The following is a 19,698-nucleotide window of genomic DNA, read 5'->3' on the forward strand; positions in this document are numbered from 1 at the left end:
TCTCCAGTTAAGAACCCCTGTTTTACTCAATACTTTGGATGGGATAGTGGATGGAGCACTGGGCCTGAAGTCAGGAAGACCTGATTTTAAATCTTCCCTGCCACACTTAGTAGCTGTGTGACCCCAGGCAAATCCCACAACCTCTCTTATCCTCGGTTTCCTCATCTGTAGGGTGGGAACAATAATGCCTATAACACTGACTTCCAGAGTTGTTTTTTCCTTTTAATCCGAATTTAGTAACTATCAAATAATAGAAGCATTTCTACCCTCCAAGTTTCCTCATCAGGAATATGAAGGTAATATCTTCATAGCCTACCTGAAGATTTATCGTTCTGAGGCCCAAATAAATAATAATAATGACAAAATCAAACGGTATCGATCGAGCATGTTAAAGTTTGCAAAGTGCATCAGCTACAGTAGCTTATTTGAGCCCACAACAAAAACTAAAACACCTTTGAAAACAGCATGTAGTTCTTGGAAAAAGAGCTGGATTCTTGGAGGGGGAACAGAGAGAGGAGAAGAAGGCTCTGCCCCAGCTACACGGCTTCCTTCTTCCTCTCAAAGTCATGCAATTTGCAAACTTTAAGGTGCTCAATCAATACTGTTTGTTTTTTGGGCCTATTATTATTTCTCTGGGCCTTCAGATCTTGGGGATCTTCAGATAGGCTATGAAAATATTACCTGTGAGACCCAGAAAGAATGTTAGTTGGAACATATCACTTCAGCTCTCTGAATCTGGTTTTCCTCACCTATAAAATGAGGGGGTTGGGTCAAATAATACTAAGATACTTTCTAGTTCTCTATCCTTCCATCCTTCACGTCATCCAAAGTCACATGACTCAAATATCAGGGGGATCCCCGACCTATCCTGAACAGATACCCTGTCATACATATTGATTTGCGATGGTGAGCTCTTTGAGGACAGGAGCATCTTTCACTTCCTATTGTATCTCCAGAGCCACGCGCAGTACCTGGCACATAGTAGGCCAAATAAATGTTTATTGGCTTGACTTGACCTCTCAGTCCGGTTCTGTAACTGATAAACCGTGCAGAAATCCAGGTGTGGAGTGCCATTTGTCTAAGTCTACATTCTGAATTAGCCCACTACCCCCCACAGCTGCTCTTAAAAACCCTTTGGAGGATGGAGAGTAGAAGAGCCCACTTTGCTCTGGAAAAACTTTAAAACTACGGTGAGGAATGAACCCCGAAGGGTCAAATAAACAGCCACGACACAGACTCAGCCAGTCGGAACCTAATAACATTATTGGTTTTGTCCTGTTCTCCCACTCTTTGATTTGGCCAAGTGGAGGCTACCTGCTAAGCTACGTTCCGAAGGCCACTGAAGCCTGACGAACTAATTAAAGTTTCTCTCCAAAAAAGCCCAAGGGCTATCTTGTTTTGATATTTCTACTCCCAAGTCGCTAGAATTCTAAAATAATTCGGGACCCATGAGAGGGGAGTGGCCAAAAGTGGGTAAGACACAAGGAGAAAATGGGAGGCCTAAATCTAGCCTCCTGGAGACATAGGATTTTCTTGGAAGCTATTATCTTATCCTTCCATCCGCATTTTAGATGATTTTGCATTTAGGTGACAAGCTCAAGCAACCTCACTAGGACTTGACTCCTTGGGGAGATGAGTACATTCGAAGAACCACAAAGATCCCTTTCTCAACCTTGTGTTGGATGGCAAGACTGAATCCTCATTTATTCCCACTGGGCTAATTAAAAAAGATAGATTGAGAAGCAAGTTCTGAAATCTCTTCTTTCTAATGTAAGAAAAATAATTTCCTAGGTTTGTGAAAGGATGAAGTAGGGAGTGAAATAATGATGAAATAATAATGGGTACCCATTGTACAGATGAAGGAACCAAGGCTTAGTGAGAATCGTAGGATTATACTTTTGACCTGAAAGAAAATCTAGAGACCATTTAATCTATCCCAGAGAAGTTAAGAGACTTGGCCAAGATTACACACCTAATGGATGGCAGAACTGAGGTTCTTATTTCAAAATCTGGTGTTTTCTTCATGGCCATACCATTGACCTCCCAGTCAATAATTAGTGGAGCCAGGATGCCAAAGAACCCTCATCTTCTTTCTTACGTTTACCTTGTATTTATTTGACACCATATATTTACTTTATATATAAAGTATACCTTCTATAGACTATATACATTATTCATGTATGTCTAGGCTTTCGAAGACATTTTAAGCTTAGCAAAGAGTGCTACCTCAGGCTCTGAGGTCCTCGAGGGCAAGGATGCTCTCGGGACTTAGCGGAGCGCCATTGCTTATTGGCTGACCCAACTACACCCACAGGGTCATTGTATCTTTTCTTCTTCGTTAATATTTGGGCAAAGCTTTGGGGACATAGACTGTCTTAAAGGAGCTCAGTGGGTAGGAGTCGGGGAGACATACAGCATGCAGATAAGGAAGTGAACACAAAGCAAACGCAAATTAGGACTTGAGCGTCCTAGAGCTGGAAGGGCTCTCTGAAGCCCCCTTACTGCCTTGGTGATGTTGGGCAAGTGATTTGCCATCTCTCCGGGCCTCCGTTTTCCTCAACTCAAGAAATCACTTGCCCAACAATCCCCAGTTAGTAAGTGTTGGATTCATATAAATAAACTAATAATAATATAAATAATTTCAAGAGGTAGAGAGGGCTAATAAAGAGATGGAAGCAGGGAGCGGTCAGGAAAGGCCGACAAGGACACAGCTGAGTTGTTCTTTAGAGGAAGCAGGGACTTCTCGGAGACAGTGAAAAGCGGGGATCATGGGACACTGCCTAACAGCAAGCATTTGCCTTTTCAGATAGTGTCAGATAAAGCAGTGGTGACGGGGGACGGGGAGTCAGACAAATATGGAGGGCCAGCGCCGGAGAGACAGAGACAGAGGAGCCATTTTACATTTGCTAGTGCCTCACCTTTTGGGACCCGCTGAAGACGAGGGTTTAGAGAGATGTCCAGCTCTCACGGGACGGGGATACAGCCACAGAACAGTCCGGAAAGACCTTCCACCCGCTTAGCCCTTCCCTTCCTTTCTCCCTCTCTTCCTCCTTCACCAACCGGTCCAAATAACTACGTGCACACCAAGTCCTGAGGGAGGGAGCTCAGCCACCCAGCCTAATGAGTCTTGATCAGAAGCATGATGGCCCCAGCCCCGTTCTCCCCTCCCTGGGTGAGACTGGGGGCGAGACCTGTGGCAAGCATCCTCTAGGCAGCTCCACCCCCCCCCCCAATACTCTTTCCCCCAGTTGTTTTCTATAACCTGTTTTACAAGTTGGGTAATCATTAGGTAAAGAACCCGGCGAGGATTGTCATACTTCCTTTGGGTGGGGACCAAAATTTTGCCAGTTGGACTCGGCCCCTGTTCCCAAGATCACTACTGGATGTGGGCGGGCGAGCCTGGGCAAGCTTAGAGTCCAGTGGGCATGGCCAATGACACCTGGAAGGGGCTGGGCCCTGGGGAATAGGGTCCCTGCCCCCAAGGAACTTGTGATGGCACAGGGGTGCCGCCTCCCTCCTGGTAACACCTCCCTTAGAAGAGGTGAGATTGGTCTGGACCCACCTAGACTTCTGCAATTTGGACTGTTTTTTCACTCATCTCCTAAGGTAGTGAGATCAAAGGAGAGCATGGAGATACAGCCATATCCTCCTCCCTCTCCTCCTAGATTCCTGTCCCCCTCTCATGGGGCAGTGTTGCTGAAATCTGCACCTCCAGTAACTGATTCTCTATCAAAGGGTCGGTTTGATGAGACCTCTCTTAGCCTCCGTTTTGTCATCTGTAAAATGGGCAAAAATTCTGCTTCACGGGGTCATTGAAAGACTGACATGAAATAAGTGCTTTGCAGACTTTAAAGTTCTCTCTCTCTGTCTCATCTGTCTCCCTCTGACTGTCTCAGTCTCTCCAACTCTTTCTGTCTCTGTCTTTCCCTTTATCTCTATCTCTGTCTCTCTTATTGTCTCTCCATATCTCTCTCTCCATCTCTCTATCTCTGTTTCTCTCTGTGTATGTCTCTCTCAGTCTCTCAGTCTCTGAATGTCTCCTCTACCTTCTCCATACCTCTGTGTGTGTGTGTAAATAGAGGGAAGGAAAGAAAAAGGGAACACGCATTTATTAAGCACCTACTGTAGTAGGTACCAGGCTTTGAGCTACGCACATATTTATTGTCTCTTTTGATTCTCACAAAATCCTTGGAGGGAGGTGCGATTATTAGCTACATTTTCCAACTGAAGCAACTGAGGCAGGCAAACTTGCCTATGGTCACATAGCATCATATCTGAGGCTAGATTTTCACTTAGGTTTTCCTGTATTATATCCACTGAACCCCTAGCTGCCACTTAGGCAGAGGTGAATGACTTGTCCAAGGTCAAACAAATAGTCACTATCTGAGACAGAATTTGAACCAGATCTTCCTGTCTCCAAATCCAGGAAGTTGGCCATTGCGCTAAGTTCCCTTTCTTGTTTCCATGCCGATGCCTTCACTGGACCGTGACCTTTTGGAGAGCAGGGACCATGACTTAGTCAACTTTGTATTGATCTCTGTGCTTAGCAGAGAAAGTGCCTTCACATGCAGTAGGTGCTCCATAAGTGTTTGCTGAATGAAAGAACACAGGCACTCCATACGTGCTTGTCATTGTTTGGACAGAATGGCCTCGGTCTCTTCACAGACACCAAATGCTTGCTCACAATCTTTTTCACCTGCCAGTATGATCGCAATTCCCAAAACGAAGCCTGATGTGGAGGGGGCTAAATCATGGACCAACGTAAGGAGCCCTCATTGGGCCGTGGTCAAGATGAAGGCTCTAGTTAGCTCTGGGCTGAGTATGTGATGTTGGGTAGGTCATCTCTCCCCACTCCTGCCTACTTCGGAGTCTTGGTTTATTTATCTATTACATATATATATATATATGTGTATATATATAGTTGAATTAAATGGTGGGAGAGGCACTGAATAGAGGGAAAACCCCACGGGGAAATGGCATCGATGGGACTAGCATTTCCTTTTTCAACTCAACAAACATTGAATATCTGCTATAGAAAATCGCTGTGCTAAATCCGGGGCAGATAAAGATATATAGTCCACGAATCCGATCTCCAGGAGCTAGCAATCTAAATGGGGCAAAGATTAAGTACATCAATAATTCTGATAAGGGAGCCGGTGATTAATATAAGTGCCCCAGAGGGATGCGGGCCAGGTGTCTTCTGGGTGGAGGGCAGACTGAGAGGTTTCAGGAGAATCTCATTCGGGGACATCCCCCTCAGACACAGGGAGGGAACAAAGCTCCGGGAAATCCTCAAGAAGGGACTGGTTTCATAAGGGACGTACACACTCAGAGCACTGAACAAAGAAAAGAAGTCGCGCCATGTTGAAAAAAAAAAAAAAGGTTAAGGACTAAAAGAAAACAGAGGGCAGAATAACTGGAGAAAAATATATTCCCACAGAGGTGGAAGCCATGAGACTCAACAAAATAGACGACAATCATACTTCAAGAACGCAAAGAAAAAAATAAAGTATCCTCTGTGAGGAAATGTTGGAGGAACCGAGAGAGACTTGAGGAAGATCAAAACAAGATGGCGATGGGACTCGGCAGTTCAGAAACGTACTTGGAGAAGATAGACAAAGCAATAGGCTTAAAGAACAAACAAACAAACAAACAGATGATATAAGAGGTAAGGGAAATGCCCAGATAATTACCCAACCAGAAAAGGATATTAAATATACCCAATGGCAAACTGATGGGGCTGGAGGATAGAGTAGGGGAGAACTTGCAATATTATCGGAATTCCCCATAAGAGCAGAGATGGAAATAACCTGACCGCTCTAATTCAAGAAATCGGGTTAGAAAATTTCTCAGAAATGTTGGAGCAAGAGGCACTGCTTGTTAATTAACAGGCATTTCACTTGTAAGGGCTGCCTAGGAGGGCAATTAGAGATGTCCCCATCCCAGCAGAAAAGTCTACAAATCAAGTTCTCTGCCTCAGTTCCCATTCCGCTCCAGTCCTGTCTTGATGACCCCACTTGCTTTGGATGATTTCATTTTAAACTTTGTCCCCCATCTTGATACCAAGGTCTTGATGATCAAGTCTCTGGGACCTGAATGTTAGAGCTGGATGGAATCTCAGTACCCATAAGTGACCAGGAATCTGACTTCTCCAAAAAAGTGAATTTTTAGCTTTTGCCAGAAAAGTCTCCCAGGATGGAAAGCTCCCTCCCTACCTCTTTATAGCTGATTCCATTTTGGAACAGCTTTAACTCATCAAGCTTACATTGATTTCTTTGTGGCTTTTCCTCTGAGGCTTTGGAGAAGAAGTCTAACTCTCTTCCATGTGACAGTCTTCCAAACTCTTTAGGACAGCTACCGTGTCCCCCCACCTTCATGTCCTTTTGTCCAAGCTAAACACCCTGATCTCCTTCAACTATTTCATTATATAACAACCCTGTCCTAGCCTCCTCATCCTCCTCGGGACACTAATGTCCTTCCCAAGGCATAAAATAATAGCCAGAAATGGATGTGGGACTCTAATTGTGAAGAATTGGGAAGAATAGACCAATTGTCTCCTTATTTATTCCCAAGTGTGGCCAGATTAAAATGCCACTGGGGAAAGTTTAACAACATAAACAAAACTACAACCCAATATATAGAATGTGAATTTGTGATCTTCTAAGTCATAGGCTTCCCACAAGGATCTGCTTCTATTTACTTGACAACTGCTTAGATCCCTTTTAGCTCTAAATTATTTGTAATGTGATGACAACTTTTAGACTCGATTTGGCTTGACAATGAGGATCAGAGGGATGCAATTGGAAAAAGGATGGAGTGATGTAATCCCTATCGCATTTCTAGCTCAATGTGCCTCAGATTATTATTATTAATTATCACCACTGATATTAATTTACCATATTTTATTATATGATGGGTTATTTATTATCGTGTACTAATAGCAATGAATAGTCAGAAGCAAATAGGTGGTACGAGGTATAGAGTGCTGGACCTGGAGTTAAGAAGAGCGGAGTTCAAATTCTGCCTTGGACACTAGTTAAGTGCTCTTGGTGAGTCATCTAAGTTCTGTTTAGTTTCCTCATCTGTAAAAATGGTGACAATAATAGCATTTGGCTTCCAGGGTCATCGAGAGACTCAAATGAAATAATCTGCCTGACATCATTTCCCCTTCCTGGGGCAACTGGAATTAAGTGACTTGCCCAGGGTCACACAGCTAGGAAGTGTTAAGTGTCTGAGGCCAGATTTGAACTCAGGTCCTCCTGACTTCAGGGCTGGTGCTCTACCCACTGCACCAGCTAGCTGCTCCCTGACACCAATTTTAATGCTTCTCTTCCCACCCCTTCTGGCCATCTGGGAAGTTCTTGCCTGGAAGTGGCCCATGGACCCAGCCTGAGACAGACAGATCCTCCCTATGAGGTGCCACCAGCCAGCCCTTAATTCTTGCATCGGAAGAAGTTTTCATGTTAACAACAAGGCCTCTCGTGATCTATTATTTTTTCATTAATTTACATTCTCCTTGTGTCTCTATCCACAAGATGGCGGGGGCTTGAGTAATAAGACTCAGTAGTTTCCTAAAAAGGGTCCTTGACTGATTTCACTTGAGTAGGGACTGACTGGCTTCCTCTTTGGTGACTGGCTTGGAGTCAGTTCGTTGTCCCCAGGAAAAAGGGGAGTCCTGCAGGCAGAGCTCCCAGTGGGACACCCCCTTTCAAAGTGCCCCAGAACCTACTTCTGCAGAGGGAACCCTGCTTAAGGACACCGTCCTTCTCCCAGAGATACATGGCCCTTAGGCTCGGTGTGCTTTCCCATCTGGACTGAGCAGAGTCCGGGGAACCCAGAGACTGAGCCTATGTTGGCATATTCTGCTTTAAGTTCTAGGTCTTGGCTGGCCCTTAGCCTGGAGTATCTTGGAGCAAGAGACTGAAGAGTAGGAAGGACAAGACCTTAGCAAGGACACTGTGTAATGGGGCTGTGAAGTTTTAAACTGCCCCAGAATCCCAAGTGACTCATTCAGCAGCTATTGTGAGGTAATCAAAAGAATCGGGTCCCCTAAACATTCTCCCTTGTAAATCTGAATAATGATAGGTCATAATTGATGGAGTTACCCAATATACAGATAGATAAACCACCAATACTCAATAAGTCTGGGCCTCCAGCGATGGGTTAAGCTGGCATTTATTTCTGAATTAGCCCCAATAAAGCCTATTATTTGGCTGATACCCAGGTTGAATTTTATTTCTAGGACTTCTGGTGCTTTTTAGGCTTGGGACACCAGATGACTTATTGGGTGCTATTACAGGACCGGGGTTGGGAAAGGTCTGGGGAGATCCAGGAAGCTGAGGGCGGCTGCCCCAAGGAAGCCCCTCACAAAACCACAGAGTCTCGCAGATGAAAGGGACCTCGGAGGCTCTCTAGTCAAAAACCATAGAGAAGGGAGGATGAGGCGGCAAATGACGATCAGTAATTCCAAAGATATCAGGAAGGAAGAAGGCTGAGAAGAGGCCATCGGACTTGACAACTTGGAAAATGTTGGGAAGGCGAGAAGAGTGTCAGTGGAAGGATAAGGTCTGAAGCTAGATTATAAGGGGGCAAGAAGCAATTAGAGGCGTCTATCGGACAAGGCTTTCAGTGAGAAGATGTGTGAGGTCTTCCTGACTCCAGGCTCAGGGCCCCGTCCGCTCTACCATGTTCAATATTATTCTGTGACGCTGGAAGAAGACCCAGGTTCCCACCTATATTTTTAGCCCCTGAATTGTTATGTTGATCACCGTTTGGGAGTTGACGTATCAGTCCCGGGGTGAGAATGGAGCATCCTGGATAATCTGCTCCTTCCCAACTCCTTTCCATTTGAGTAACAGAGTATAATAAAAGGGCAACTCCAAGAGAAGGTCATGGTATTGGGTGCATGGGACTGATAGTTAGGGAGAAACAGATCCCTGACTGGATCATAGTAAGAGCTTAATAAATTACTGTTGATTGATTATAAAGGAGGAGACAGGAGGACCGGAATTCAAATCTGGTTTTACTCTTGATACTTTCTAATTGTGTGACCCTGGGCAAGTCACTTAACCTCAATCATTTTGTTCCCTTCTCCCCCGGAAAAAGAGGAGAAGGGTCTAAAGGGTGGGGAATGGCAGCCGAGAGAAAAGAGTAAAGTCAATAGCACTTATTGTGGCTTGGGGATATGGTACTGAAAACTGAGGACTTTTTTGCCATCAATTGACCAGAAAATCAGGGGGTGAGAGAAGTAGGGATGAAGACAGACTGGCTAAGCTCTGGAATCACAAGGTAAGGCAAGGAGGAAGAGATGGAGAAAGAGAGAAATCCCACTCTTGTTTCTCATTTTCCTTGGGGAGCAGTTGGCCAAGGCAGCCCTAGCACAAGGAAGGACTTCCCTTAGACTATCTCTTCCAGTGGGCTGGTAGCGACCTCTTAGATTTTCAGCCCGCTTTGTCAGACGGATATAAGTGACCTGAGGGCAGGGCCGATTTCAGCTTGGTTTATGTAGCCACAGTGGCTGGTACAGAGTAAAGGAACTAGATTTGTGATGATGATGATGATTATATTATATAATGTATAAAATGTATTATATATTAATATGTAATATTATAATATATGATAATACACCATATATTATAGATAATATTAATATGTTATAATATATAATTGTATATATTATAATATTATTATATTAAGAACTACTGGAAAAAGAAATGCTTTCTGCTAAGGCAGATGAACATTTCTGAAACACGGTCTTAGAGAATTATCTAGAGAACTGAAAAGTCAAGTGTGTGTCACAGGTACAACTGGAACCTTGGTCTTAAGTGTAATAAGTTTATACACACATATGTGCATATATATGTTATAATTATGTTTTCTTTATATAATTATATATAATTCCTGTAAAATATTCATGTATATAAATACACATATACATGCATTGTATATAATATTGGATATTATATAATTATATTGGATATATAATATAAATGCATTTTAGATATAATGCAAATATATTATATATAATATATCAAATACAATAAATATTTCATGGAATGTAATTATGTATTATATACATATATCTGCAAATAACAATTATATAATTATAAATACACATATACAATTTATGTATATGTGTGTGTTACACACACACACACATTTTTACGTTAAAGTTTTCAAAGTTCTTCCCATATTATCTCATTTGAGAAGTCAGGTGACTCGCTTAAGGTCACACAGCTAGAAAGTGGCCTATAATGCCAGTGAAACCTATAGGGTCTGAGAGTCCAGGTTCAAACAATGAACAAACCCAGGAGGACTGCAAGGATTATCTGCCAGTTAAGAGGCACAAGGTGGGGGCTGCTCCTTCCTCACTCCCCCATTATCATAATAATTTAGTTAGCACTGTACATCCCCCCAGTGTTCTAGTTTCCACTAGTAACTCATTATAGCATGACCACATGGGAATTTATTGAAATTTTCTTTTTTCAAGTTACTTCTAATTGAAATTAGGGCCCATTGGCTTCTCTCTAATATATCTCTGGGCTATGGATTTGGGACTGGGAGTCAGAGGACATGGATTCAATTTCTGCCCCTGCTATTTACTCCTTGTGTAAGTTTGGGCAAATTGGGGTTAAGCCAATAGGAAAGAGCAGCCTGGACTGGAAGTCAGAGGACCTGGGTTTGAAAACTGATTGGATCACTTGTAAATTAGTCACTTGTGTGACTAGAATCAGGTTTCTTCGCCTCCCTGGGTCTCAGTTTCCTCATGTGTAACATGAGGGGGTTGGCTAGAATTAGGGTTGGGCCATCTAAAGTCTCCCTGCAGTTCTACATCTGAAGCTCTAAGTCACTTATTCTCTCTCTCTTACTGTTTCCTCATCGGTAAAGTGAGGGTGTCGGGAGTTCCTCATCTATAAAGAGAAAACATTGGCTTGGGTGACCTCTCGGTCCTTTCTGCATCTAAATCGATGCCCTTTTGCCTCCTAGTATTTGTCTTCCAGGCCCCGGTTTCGTGGGAGACCACCCTGTTCAGCTGACACTAGGGAAGCAAATTCACTCTGGGGTAAGCTGTAGGATTTTCTAGACTGATCATGTCTGCTCCGCCCAGGTCAGCCCTTGCCCTTTTACTTTTGTGATCAGTGGCAGATTCATAATCTCCATCTCTCTTGGAAGTCCTCGGAACTTCCGCCTCAACGTCTCAACCTGTCTTCCCTTTACTCCTCAGGAAGGAGGCAAGGTACATGGGCAACTTTCAGAAAACATCCCCTCCTCCCTTCCTTCCCTCCCTCTTCCCCTACCCTTTCTCTCCCGGTTTGTATTTCTCTAAGTCCATTCCTGGAGTTTGTTGTAACCAGAAGATTCCCCCAAAAGGATGCTTCAGGACACAAATCATTTCTGTCTGACCGGGGATTAGTTGCACTTAATTATGGATCAATAGTTTTGAGGCTTGAGAAGGACTGAGTCTAAACTGATTAATGAGACCCTCCCTGCTGAGTCCTGGTTGTCTGGACTGATCAGCTCAGAAAAGGTTGGCCCGGCCTTCCCCGTGAAATCATTCACCGTGTGCCAGGTTGGGTTATAAAGAAATACGCTCCAGACCGAGCCAGAGGGGGATTTCTTTCCACCGCACAGAGCTAAGTTTGAGGCCCCTCTGATTAACCAAGATGGCGATGCCCATAATTAAGTCAGCAGGTGCTGAGAGTAGACAGCTAGTCTTAAGGAGAAAAGTTCAGGCTCTGGAGGGAACTCTTATTAAAGACAGAATTTCCATCCTTGACAACAGTATCTTGTTGTAACTGAGCAAAGACTTTTGGGATATTCTGTGTTTGAAGGGAATTCTCACCTCCTGCCCCTTCCCCATCTTCTTTTCTCAGACTAAATCCCTCTCCTTTCTTCCATCAATTCTCCTCATATCATTCAATCAATAGTCAATCAACATTTTTTAAGATCTACTATGGGCCAGGTACACTGAGGATACGGAAGGAGGTAAAGACAGCACTTTCCTCAAAGAGTTTGAAATCTCTCCAACATGAACTCAAGGCCCTTCTCCTTCCAGCTTATGAAATGATGATAAAATAGTGAAATGTTTTCTCTGGGCCGAGTCTTGGGAATAAAAATACAAGCCAAGTCATATTCTAAGGAGGAGACAACATAGAAGACAATATGGAAGAAGAAGACAATACACAGAAGACAGATGGGAAAGAGGGCAAGGGGTGCACTTAGTAGGCTGTGGAGATGGCCAGTCCGGGTTAAGAGAAGGGAAGCCGATCCCTTAAGGATCGGTGAGGGTGGTGAGGGGGAGAATGATGGGAGAGGAGGCAGCTTGATCTGAACTCAGCACCCTGGCTCTGGGCTGTCCAGCTCGGATTTCAGCTGTAGCTTCCAGATTCCCAATGTAACCCAAGATTTCCTTGGCTTTTGTGGCTGTCGTCACGAGGCTGACTCCTACTGAGATTGGTCCCTTGAATGCATCTCCCTGTGGAGGAATCATGGCCCACGGACACCTTGCTGGGAGGCTGCAGTACTTGCGCTGGGCCTGGAGACTTCTCTGGCCCATGAACCCACAGCATTAAGGAGGAGTGATGGTTCCCATAATTGGGGATGGGTGGGAATAATCTGGCCGGCTTGAGTTATTGGGTTGGGATGTGCCCCCTTCCATGGAACACCTGGAGGGCCAGGTGGCTCAATCGATTGGGCGCTGGGTTGCCATCAAAAAGACCTGAGTTCAAATCCAGCCTCAGACACGCTGAGCCAAGTCACTTAACCTCCATTTGCCTCAGTTTACTCAAATATAAGATGAGATAATAATAGTACCTTCTTCCCAGATTATTGCGAGGATCAGATGAGGTAATATTTGAAGTGCCCCAGAGGTCCTATACAACTTGGCTGTTATCATTACTCATTGTTATTTTTATCACTGCTACTAGTGTAAACAATGTCTTGGTCTGGGGGGCATGGGAGTGGGTCCCAAGGTTCTGAACAGCCCAGGGAATAACAGAGTACCGAGTCTGAGATGGGAACTGTGATTTCATAAGTACCGAAAATACCCACATGAGGAAACTCCTTTCTACTGACTCAAGTCCACCCCTACTCTACAATGTAGTTTTCTTTTCTTTTTTTCCCCTGAGGCAACTGGGGATAAGTGACTTGCCCAGAGTCATACAGCTAGGAAGTGTAAAGTGTCTGAGCTGGGATTTGAACTCAGGTCCTCCTGACTTCAGGACTGATGCTACAATGTAGTTTTAAGGAGTTGCTGGGAGCATTGAATGAATGATTTGACCAGAGCTTGTTGTCACATGTGTCCAAATCGGGATTCGAATTCAAGTTTTTCTGCCACTGAAGGTTCTGTTGTCTCTCTTGAGGACCAGTTTGACCAAAATAAATGACCAGAAGATCCCCTGCTCAGAGATGTCATTCCTGACTTACCAACCAATAGTCTCTGGTGTTGAGGATCCTGCCAGGACAAGCTCTGACTAAGCCCCGGAAGGACATCCGAGCTCACTCCCAAAGACCGGTATAGAAGCCGCTGCCTCATGAGAAAGTCCATTCACTGAGTCCGGAGCTCAAGCTTCATCCCCCAACTTGATTGGAAGATTGATGGGATTCAGAGACTCATCTGCTGTGACCTTGGTCCCCTACACCCTCTCTGGGCTTTCCTCAGTTTCCTCATCTGTAAAAGGAGTCAGTGGCTCTTTATGTCCCTCCAGCTAGGGGCCAGTGCTCAGAAACTGGCTGGCCTGGAGCCGGGCCACTCACCTCCAAGGGCTGGCCTTGGGCCAGTTGGCCGCAGTAACTCCTAAAGAATGTTTCCCAGACCCGGAGGGCCTGGGACCCAGAGAAGAAGCCGTTGTCCCAGAGGGAGCAGCAGCCGGTGCTCAGAAAGCCCGGCATGGAACCCAGTGCCTGGTGCATCGTGGGTGCTTAATAAAACTTTTATCGGCTCTGATTCCACAGGGAGACGACTGGACTTGGAATCGGGACGCTCGGGAAAGCTCGGCGCAGCCTTCCCATGGACTCATTCACCGGGTGCCAGGTTAAGGCATGAAGAAATACACGCCGGATCGAGCCAGATCAATCTGACTGATTGGGTTATTCGTCCTAGGGAGAGCTACTAGATCCCTCAGAGCCCCAGGCCCCCTCTCGAGGACCGACTTACCTCCTAAAGCAGAGGCTGGCAAGTAGTTGCTGAAATCCCAGTTCACTTGACCGGCGCTACCTACGACAAGGCGGGGATTTGGGGTTGGAAAACGTGTAGGAAATTTGGCGTTTGCCAAGGAGCAGCTGGGCGAGGCTGCCTTAGAATGAATTACGGCAGCCCGGCACAATTAGCTCCTTCCTGTGATTTACTTCTACCGGCTAGGATTTGACCAGGAAGAAACTCAGCAAGGTTAAAAAAAAAAAGAGGAAAGGAATGGGGTACGGCACTGGCCGCTGAGTCACAGGACCTGGGACCATAGCCCACTCTCCACGTGCTTTGGAAGGTTGTTTCCCTACTCTTTGCCTCGGTTTCCTCAACTGTGAAGCAAGAGAGTTGGACTCGGCGACCACCACAGTCCCTTCTAGCACCGGCTCTATTGGCTTATGAATCTCTCCGGGTCTCAATTTCCTCTCCTGGAAAATGAAGGGGAGCAAACCAGGAGAAGCCTTTCCTTCCCATTTTTCATCTCTCTATATCCACCCTGTCTATTGTCTATCTCCACATCTACGTATGTATCTCCATCCACCCATCCATCCTTCCATCCTATCCATCTTATTTATCTTATCTCCATCCCTATCTCCATCCTGTCTATCTAATCTTATTCTAGCCATCTAATTTTATCTATTTCCATCCATCCCTCGATCTACCCATCCATTTCTCTATCCATCTCTCTGCCTGTCCAACCATTTGTGAAGCACTTTACAAAGAATATTAACAACAGGTCAGTGCTCCATCGTTCCCATTTCACAGTTGAAGAAACTGAGGTAGGCAGTGAGTTAACAGAGATTCATCTGGGGGTCACACAGCTAGTGAGGATCTGAAGCTGGATCTGAGTTCAGATCTTCCTGGCCCCAGACCTAGGTCTCTATCCTTGCACTCATGAGCTTGTTGATGGTTTGAGGCACTATCTGGGGGCAGATTTGATACCAACTGTATGTAATCCAAATACACTGGGGTTTCAAGATGGAAATACTATAGACAGACAAGCGCCGGGCTGGGAGCTAGGTTAAGTTGGGCTCCAGTTCCACCTCAGAAGCAGTGTAAGAGATGTGTGGTACAGTGGTTAGAGAGAAAGCCAGAAAACCAGGAAGCTCTGGGTTTAAGCCCTGCTTGTCCGTGGGACAGTATGGGGATGCCTTAATCCTCGAGGGAACATTAAATCCCTTGAACTGAATCCAAGTCAACAAATGTCAGTCATTGGGCCAATGCATCCTGAACTTGTGCCAGTAATGAGGGCAATCTGGGCCCAAAGGGGAATCTCTCCCGGGAAGAACAACGGACAGTGAGCCAAAATTTGGCCCAATTCACTCCAACTGAGCATTCATTAGGCCCCTCTTGTATGCAAGGTGCTGTGACTGGGACAGCCCCCGATCTATCCAGAGGAGACAGCATGACCTCCATGTCATAAATGGTGTTAGCCTTGGATTCGAGAGCCTTGGTTCCTTCCAATCCTGCGGGGGAGAACTGACCAGCTGTGTGACCTTGGGCGTCCCTTCCTGGGCCTCCTTTTCTTCATCTGTAACATACTAAGCCTTGGGTCCTCCTGTTCTCCTAAATATATGTAATGTAGCATAAGATCACACTGGGCAGATGGGGGAGTAAGAGTGTCACCCCTAAGAATCCTTCATCTGGGAAGTCTCCCCTTTGTTTTTTTCTCATTCTTCTCTCTGAGTTTCTGTCTCTTCTCTTCTGCCTCCTCCTTGTCTGTCTGTCTCTCCATCCTTCTCTCCCCAGCACGTGTCATTTTTCCTCCTTTCCCACTAGAACCGGGACCCAGGAGTGCAGCCCGGTGATCTTCTCCCTGACCCCTCCTGAGAAGGTGCTTTGGGGCCAACAGGCCAGTCAAAGACCCCTATTAAGCGGCAGTTCCCGGGGAGGAAGGGCCTAGATTTCTCCCCCTCACACACACACACACACCTACCTTTCAGACTGGTCTCTCTGGGAGCTCCCGGGCTCTGAGCTCATGCCCCAGCTGGACTCCGGGCCAGCAGCAGGTGGAGGAGGTTCCAGCCCCGAGTGGGTGCTTTAAGACATTCCAGTCGTTTGCTCTGAAACATCCCCTCCCACTGCTGACACACGCTGCCAGAACAGCCAGGAGGCAGGCACAAGGAACAAGGAAGTGCGCCCTGGGTGTCTCCCAGGAAAGGGCTGCCAGGCGGGCAGAAATCCTCAGCCGCCGGGGGTGCCGGGAGCCCCTGCTCGGAGCAGGCTTTGGCAGCTGCGGGTTTTCCGGGGAAAATCCCTGAGGGATCAGAGGGGATCCTCACTTCGCATCCGGCCAGCCGAGAGCAAGGGGAATGACCTGAGACTGCCTCCTCCCCACCTAGAACGGGAGCTCCTTGAGAGCGGGCCCATTCTTGGTTTTTTGCCGACTCCCTGGCCCCTGGCGCACGCCCTTAAGGGAAAAGGGCACTCCTAGGATCCTAGGAAGTGGTTTTCAGATTGAATCCATTTTTCCTCCTTTGGGGACAGCTCCTCTCCCTGCCCAATGCCCACTCTTGTTCAAGACTAATTAGGGGCACAGAAGAAGTTGGCACAGTTGTAGACTCTCCTTCTCCCCTCCCCACTTAATTGCTGTTTCCATCCTGGGGTGGGTCGTTCTAGGTGTGGTGTCTGTAAACAGTCCAGGTGGAGGAGCTTTGCCCTCCTGGGTGATTGCGGAGCAATGCTGGGCGAGCTTCCCCACCAGAAGGAACCAGGGATTCCGTGCCCCTGGCACCCAGAGAAAACCCCGTGCCCCGAAGGGGACATAGTCCCACTCTGAGACTCCTTCTGTTCTCCTAAAAAGTGACTCATGAAAGGGCAGCTACGCGGTGCAGGGGAAAGAGCCCCAGCAGGAGGATCTGAGTTCAAATCTGGCATCAGACACTTAGCTGTGAGACCCTGGGCAAGTCACTTAACCCTAATTGCCTGGAAAAAAAAAAGAATCATTCAATTAGCCCGTGGTTCATAAGGGATATGGAGAAAGGCCTTTCCTGGTGATTCTTGAGCCCAGGCCTTCAAGGCCTGCTTCTAGGCACTCCCCTTACTAATTAATCAGGGCAGAGGGCAGGAAAAAACGCGGGACTTAGAGCTGGCTGAGAGCTAGGAGGCTGCTCTCCATCGGTCCACCCTGACCCCCCTCCAGTATCCCCACCTCATTTTGTAGATGGAAAGATATTGGTCAAATGACCTGCCCAAGACTACACATGCCCGAAGTAGCAAATTTCAGCAAAATGGGTTGTTGTACAGATTAAAATGAAGGTTTGTAAGGGGATAGCAATGCTTGCGATTAGTAGTAGAGCAGAATTTGAACCCAGACCTCTCCCTTTCGCTTTAGTGGTCTTTTCACTACACGTGGCCATCCAAAGAGCCCTGGTCTCTCCGCTGACTTGGCGTCGAGTCCCAGCCCCACTATCTGCTGTCTCCTTGGCTTGGGCTGAATCGGGCCATTGATCCCCAGGTCTCATCTATAAAATGAAGAACTCTTATAATTAAAAATCTATAATCCTAAATGCTAACATCGACATCATCCTAACAAGGGTCACCTCCCTTCTTCTGCCTCAGTTTCCCATTTCCCCCTTTTGAGGCCTTCTGTTTTATTTAGACCCTTTTCCCTCTGCCCCGACCACCATCTTCCCTAACATGGAGGGGATGGAGGGGCTCTTTGCTCCCTGACATCTCCTGGAGGGAGATCCTTCTTGGTGGGAGGCTGGGCACCCCACCACTCCCCCTCCTCTGCTTATTGGTTGAGATTCTCAGTCTCCTTTCTTGAACCTACTTGTGGGCATTCACACCTCAATCCTCAGTATCTGCTTAAACTTTTTTTTTTAATGGCCAATTATAAAATTTTAAAGTTAAAACTTTTTACAGACAATTTGCCACACCTGCCAATCCAGTCTGCTAGTTTATGAGACCAACCTTCGGTTTGTTCCACCTCACCTGCCTCACCTGCCTCACCTGCCTCACCTGCCTCCCCTCCCTCACCTGCCTCACCTCCCTCACCTCCCTCACCTGCCTCACCTCCCTCACCTGCCTCATTTCCCTCACCTCCCTCACCTGCCTCACCTCCCTCACCTGCCTCATTTCCCTCACCTCCCTCACCTGCCTCACCTGCCTCCCCTCCCTCACTTCCCTTACCTGCCTCACCTCCCTCACCTGCCTCACCTTGCCTTTTTGCTCCCTTTCTTTGCCTTTGAGTTCACCTTTCCTGGCTCCAGGTTCTAGATCTCCTTTATCCTCTTATCTTTGTAAGGTTTTTTTTTTCTTTTTTGACTTCCATCTCATACCCAGATGTAGATTCCAGCACAATATCTAGGTCTGGTGAGTGTTCTCCTTCCAATTTTCTTCATTTTCTTAGTCTATGAGCTTTTAAATGCTAACTCCATGCTAGGCATTGGTGACACGGAGCTCAGAGGCCATTTTTGCTGGGCGCTTCCTCCATAAATTCAACCTCTGACCGACTGCACTGGTCCTGAAGCCTCCAAGTCACCTCTCCGATGTCTTTTTTTCCTTATTTGGCTCACTGTTTCCCATTTCTGTCTTCTGGAGTCGAGCAGAAAAAGCCACGTTATGTTATTGCTTTCTATTGAGCCTGCTAGGCAGCACAGATTATAAGAGCGTTGTGTCTGGAGTCAGAAAGATCTGAGTTCAAATCTAGCCTTGGACACTTAGTAGCCATGGGATCTCATGTATACGTTGTTTGACTTAATTTCCTCATCTGTAAAATGGAGATAATCCTAGTGCCTCTCTCCCAGTCTTGGAAGAATCAAATGAGAACATAACTGGAAAGTACCTGGCGTATAGTAAACTCTATATAGTATTAAATCAGTTAAGTTCTAAGTTTCTTTAACTGTGAAATGGGGGTATAATAGCACCTACCTCCCAGGCTTGTTGTGAAGACAAAATAATATTTGTAAAGTGTTTCCCACAGTGTCCGGCACATAGTAAGCGCTGTATAAATGTTAGCTATTCTCCCGACTATTGCTTATTCCCAATTCCATTTGACGGCCCTTCACTACCCGAAGATAGCGCTGGTGTTCGCCCCCTTTCCTTCCCCGCAGTCTTAAACATCCCAGTTCCATGGATGGATCCTCAGATGCATAAACAGGAGGCCCTTCATGGTCTTGATTGCTCTACTGGGATCACTCTCCAGCTTGTGAACTCCCTTCCCCCGGAGAACACCAGATGTGTCTGTTGAGGTTGGAGTGCCGTGGAGCCCTCGCCTCCATTCTGTATGATTGCATCCGCTTAATGCATCCCGCTCCTGATTTAGATGTGGGATGCTCCCAGCTGGCTCCAGTGTTTTAATCACTGAGGTCATGTTCATGGGGTGGGTAGAGCCTTCAGCCTCTGAGGACCCAGGAGAACAGATAACTAACACACAGATGGGAGTCACTGCTTGCGCCTGCCCATGCCCATGGTATACGAAGGCATGGGAGCCGAGGCATAAATGTCAGAGGGCACTTGTGTGATCACCTGCGTGTCCTCATGGGGCATTTTTTTAATCAGACATGGAAGAA

General features: G+C 46.3%; 1 protein-coding gene across 3 annotated transcripts in view; it reads right to left on the minus strand.

The window, feature by feature from the left end:
* FAM3D (FAM3 metabolism regulating signaling molecule D) overlaps nucleotides 1-16,252 on the minus strand; it is a 51,226-nt gene extending 34,974 nt beyond the window's left edge. Inside the window, exons 1-2 of one of the 3 annotated variants that reach the window (XM_051979933.1) lie at nucleotides 16,115-16,252; nucleotides 14,156-14,211 (exon numbers count right to left, since the gene is read on the minus strand). The gene's annotated coding sequence lies outside the window, so the exon portion shown is untranslated. Of the gene's footprint in view, nucleotides 1-2,918; nucleotides 3,156-14,155; nucleotides 14,212-16,114 lie in introns of those variants that run through there. The other 2 variants (XM_051979918.1, XM_051979924.1) reach the window with 2 other exon arrangements.
* Nucleotides 16,253-19,698: the final 3,446 nt, after the last annotated feature.

The sequence above is a fragment of the Antechinus flavipes genome, chromosome 1 (genome assembly GCF_016432865.1).
Source record: "Antechinus flavipes isolate AdamAnt ecotype Samford, QLD, Australia chromosome 1, AdamAnt_v2, whole genome shotgun sequence".
NCBI classification, from domain to species: domain Eukaryota; kingdom Metazoa; phylum Chordata; class Mammalia; order Dasyuromorphia; family Dasyuridae; genus Antechinus; species Antechinus flavipes.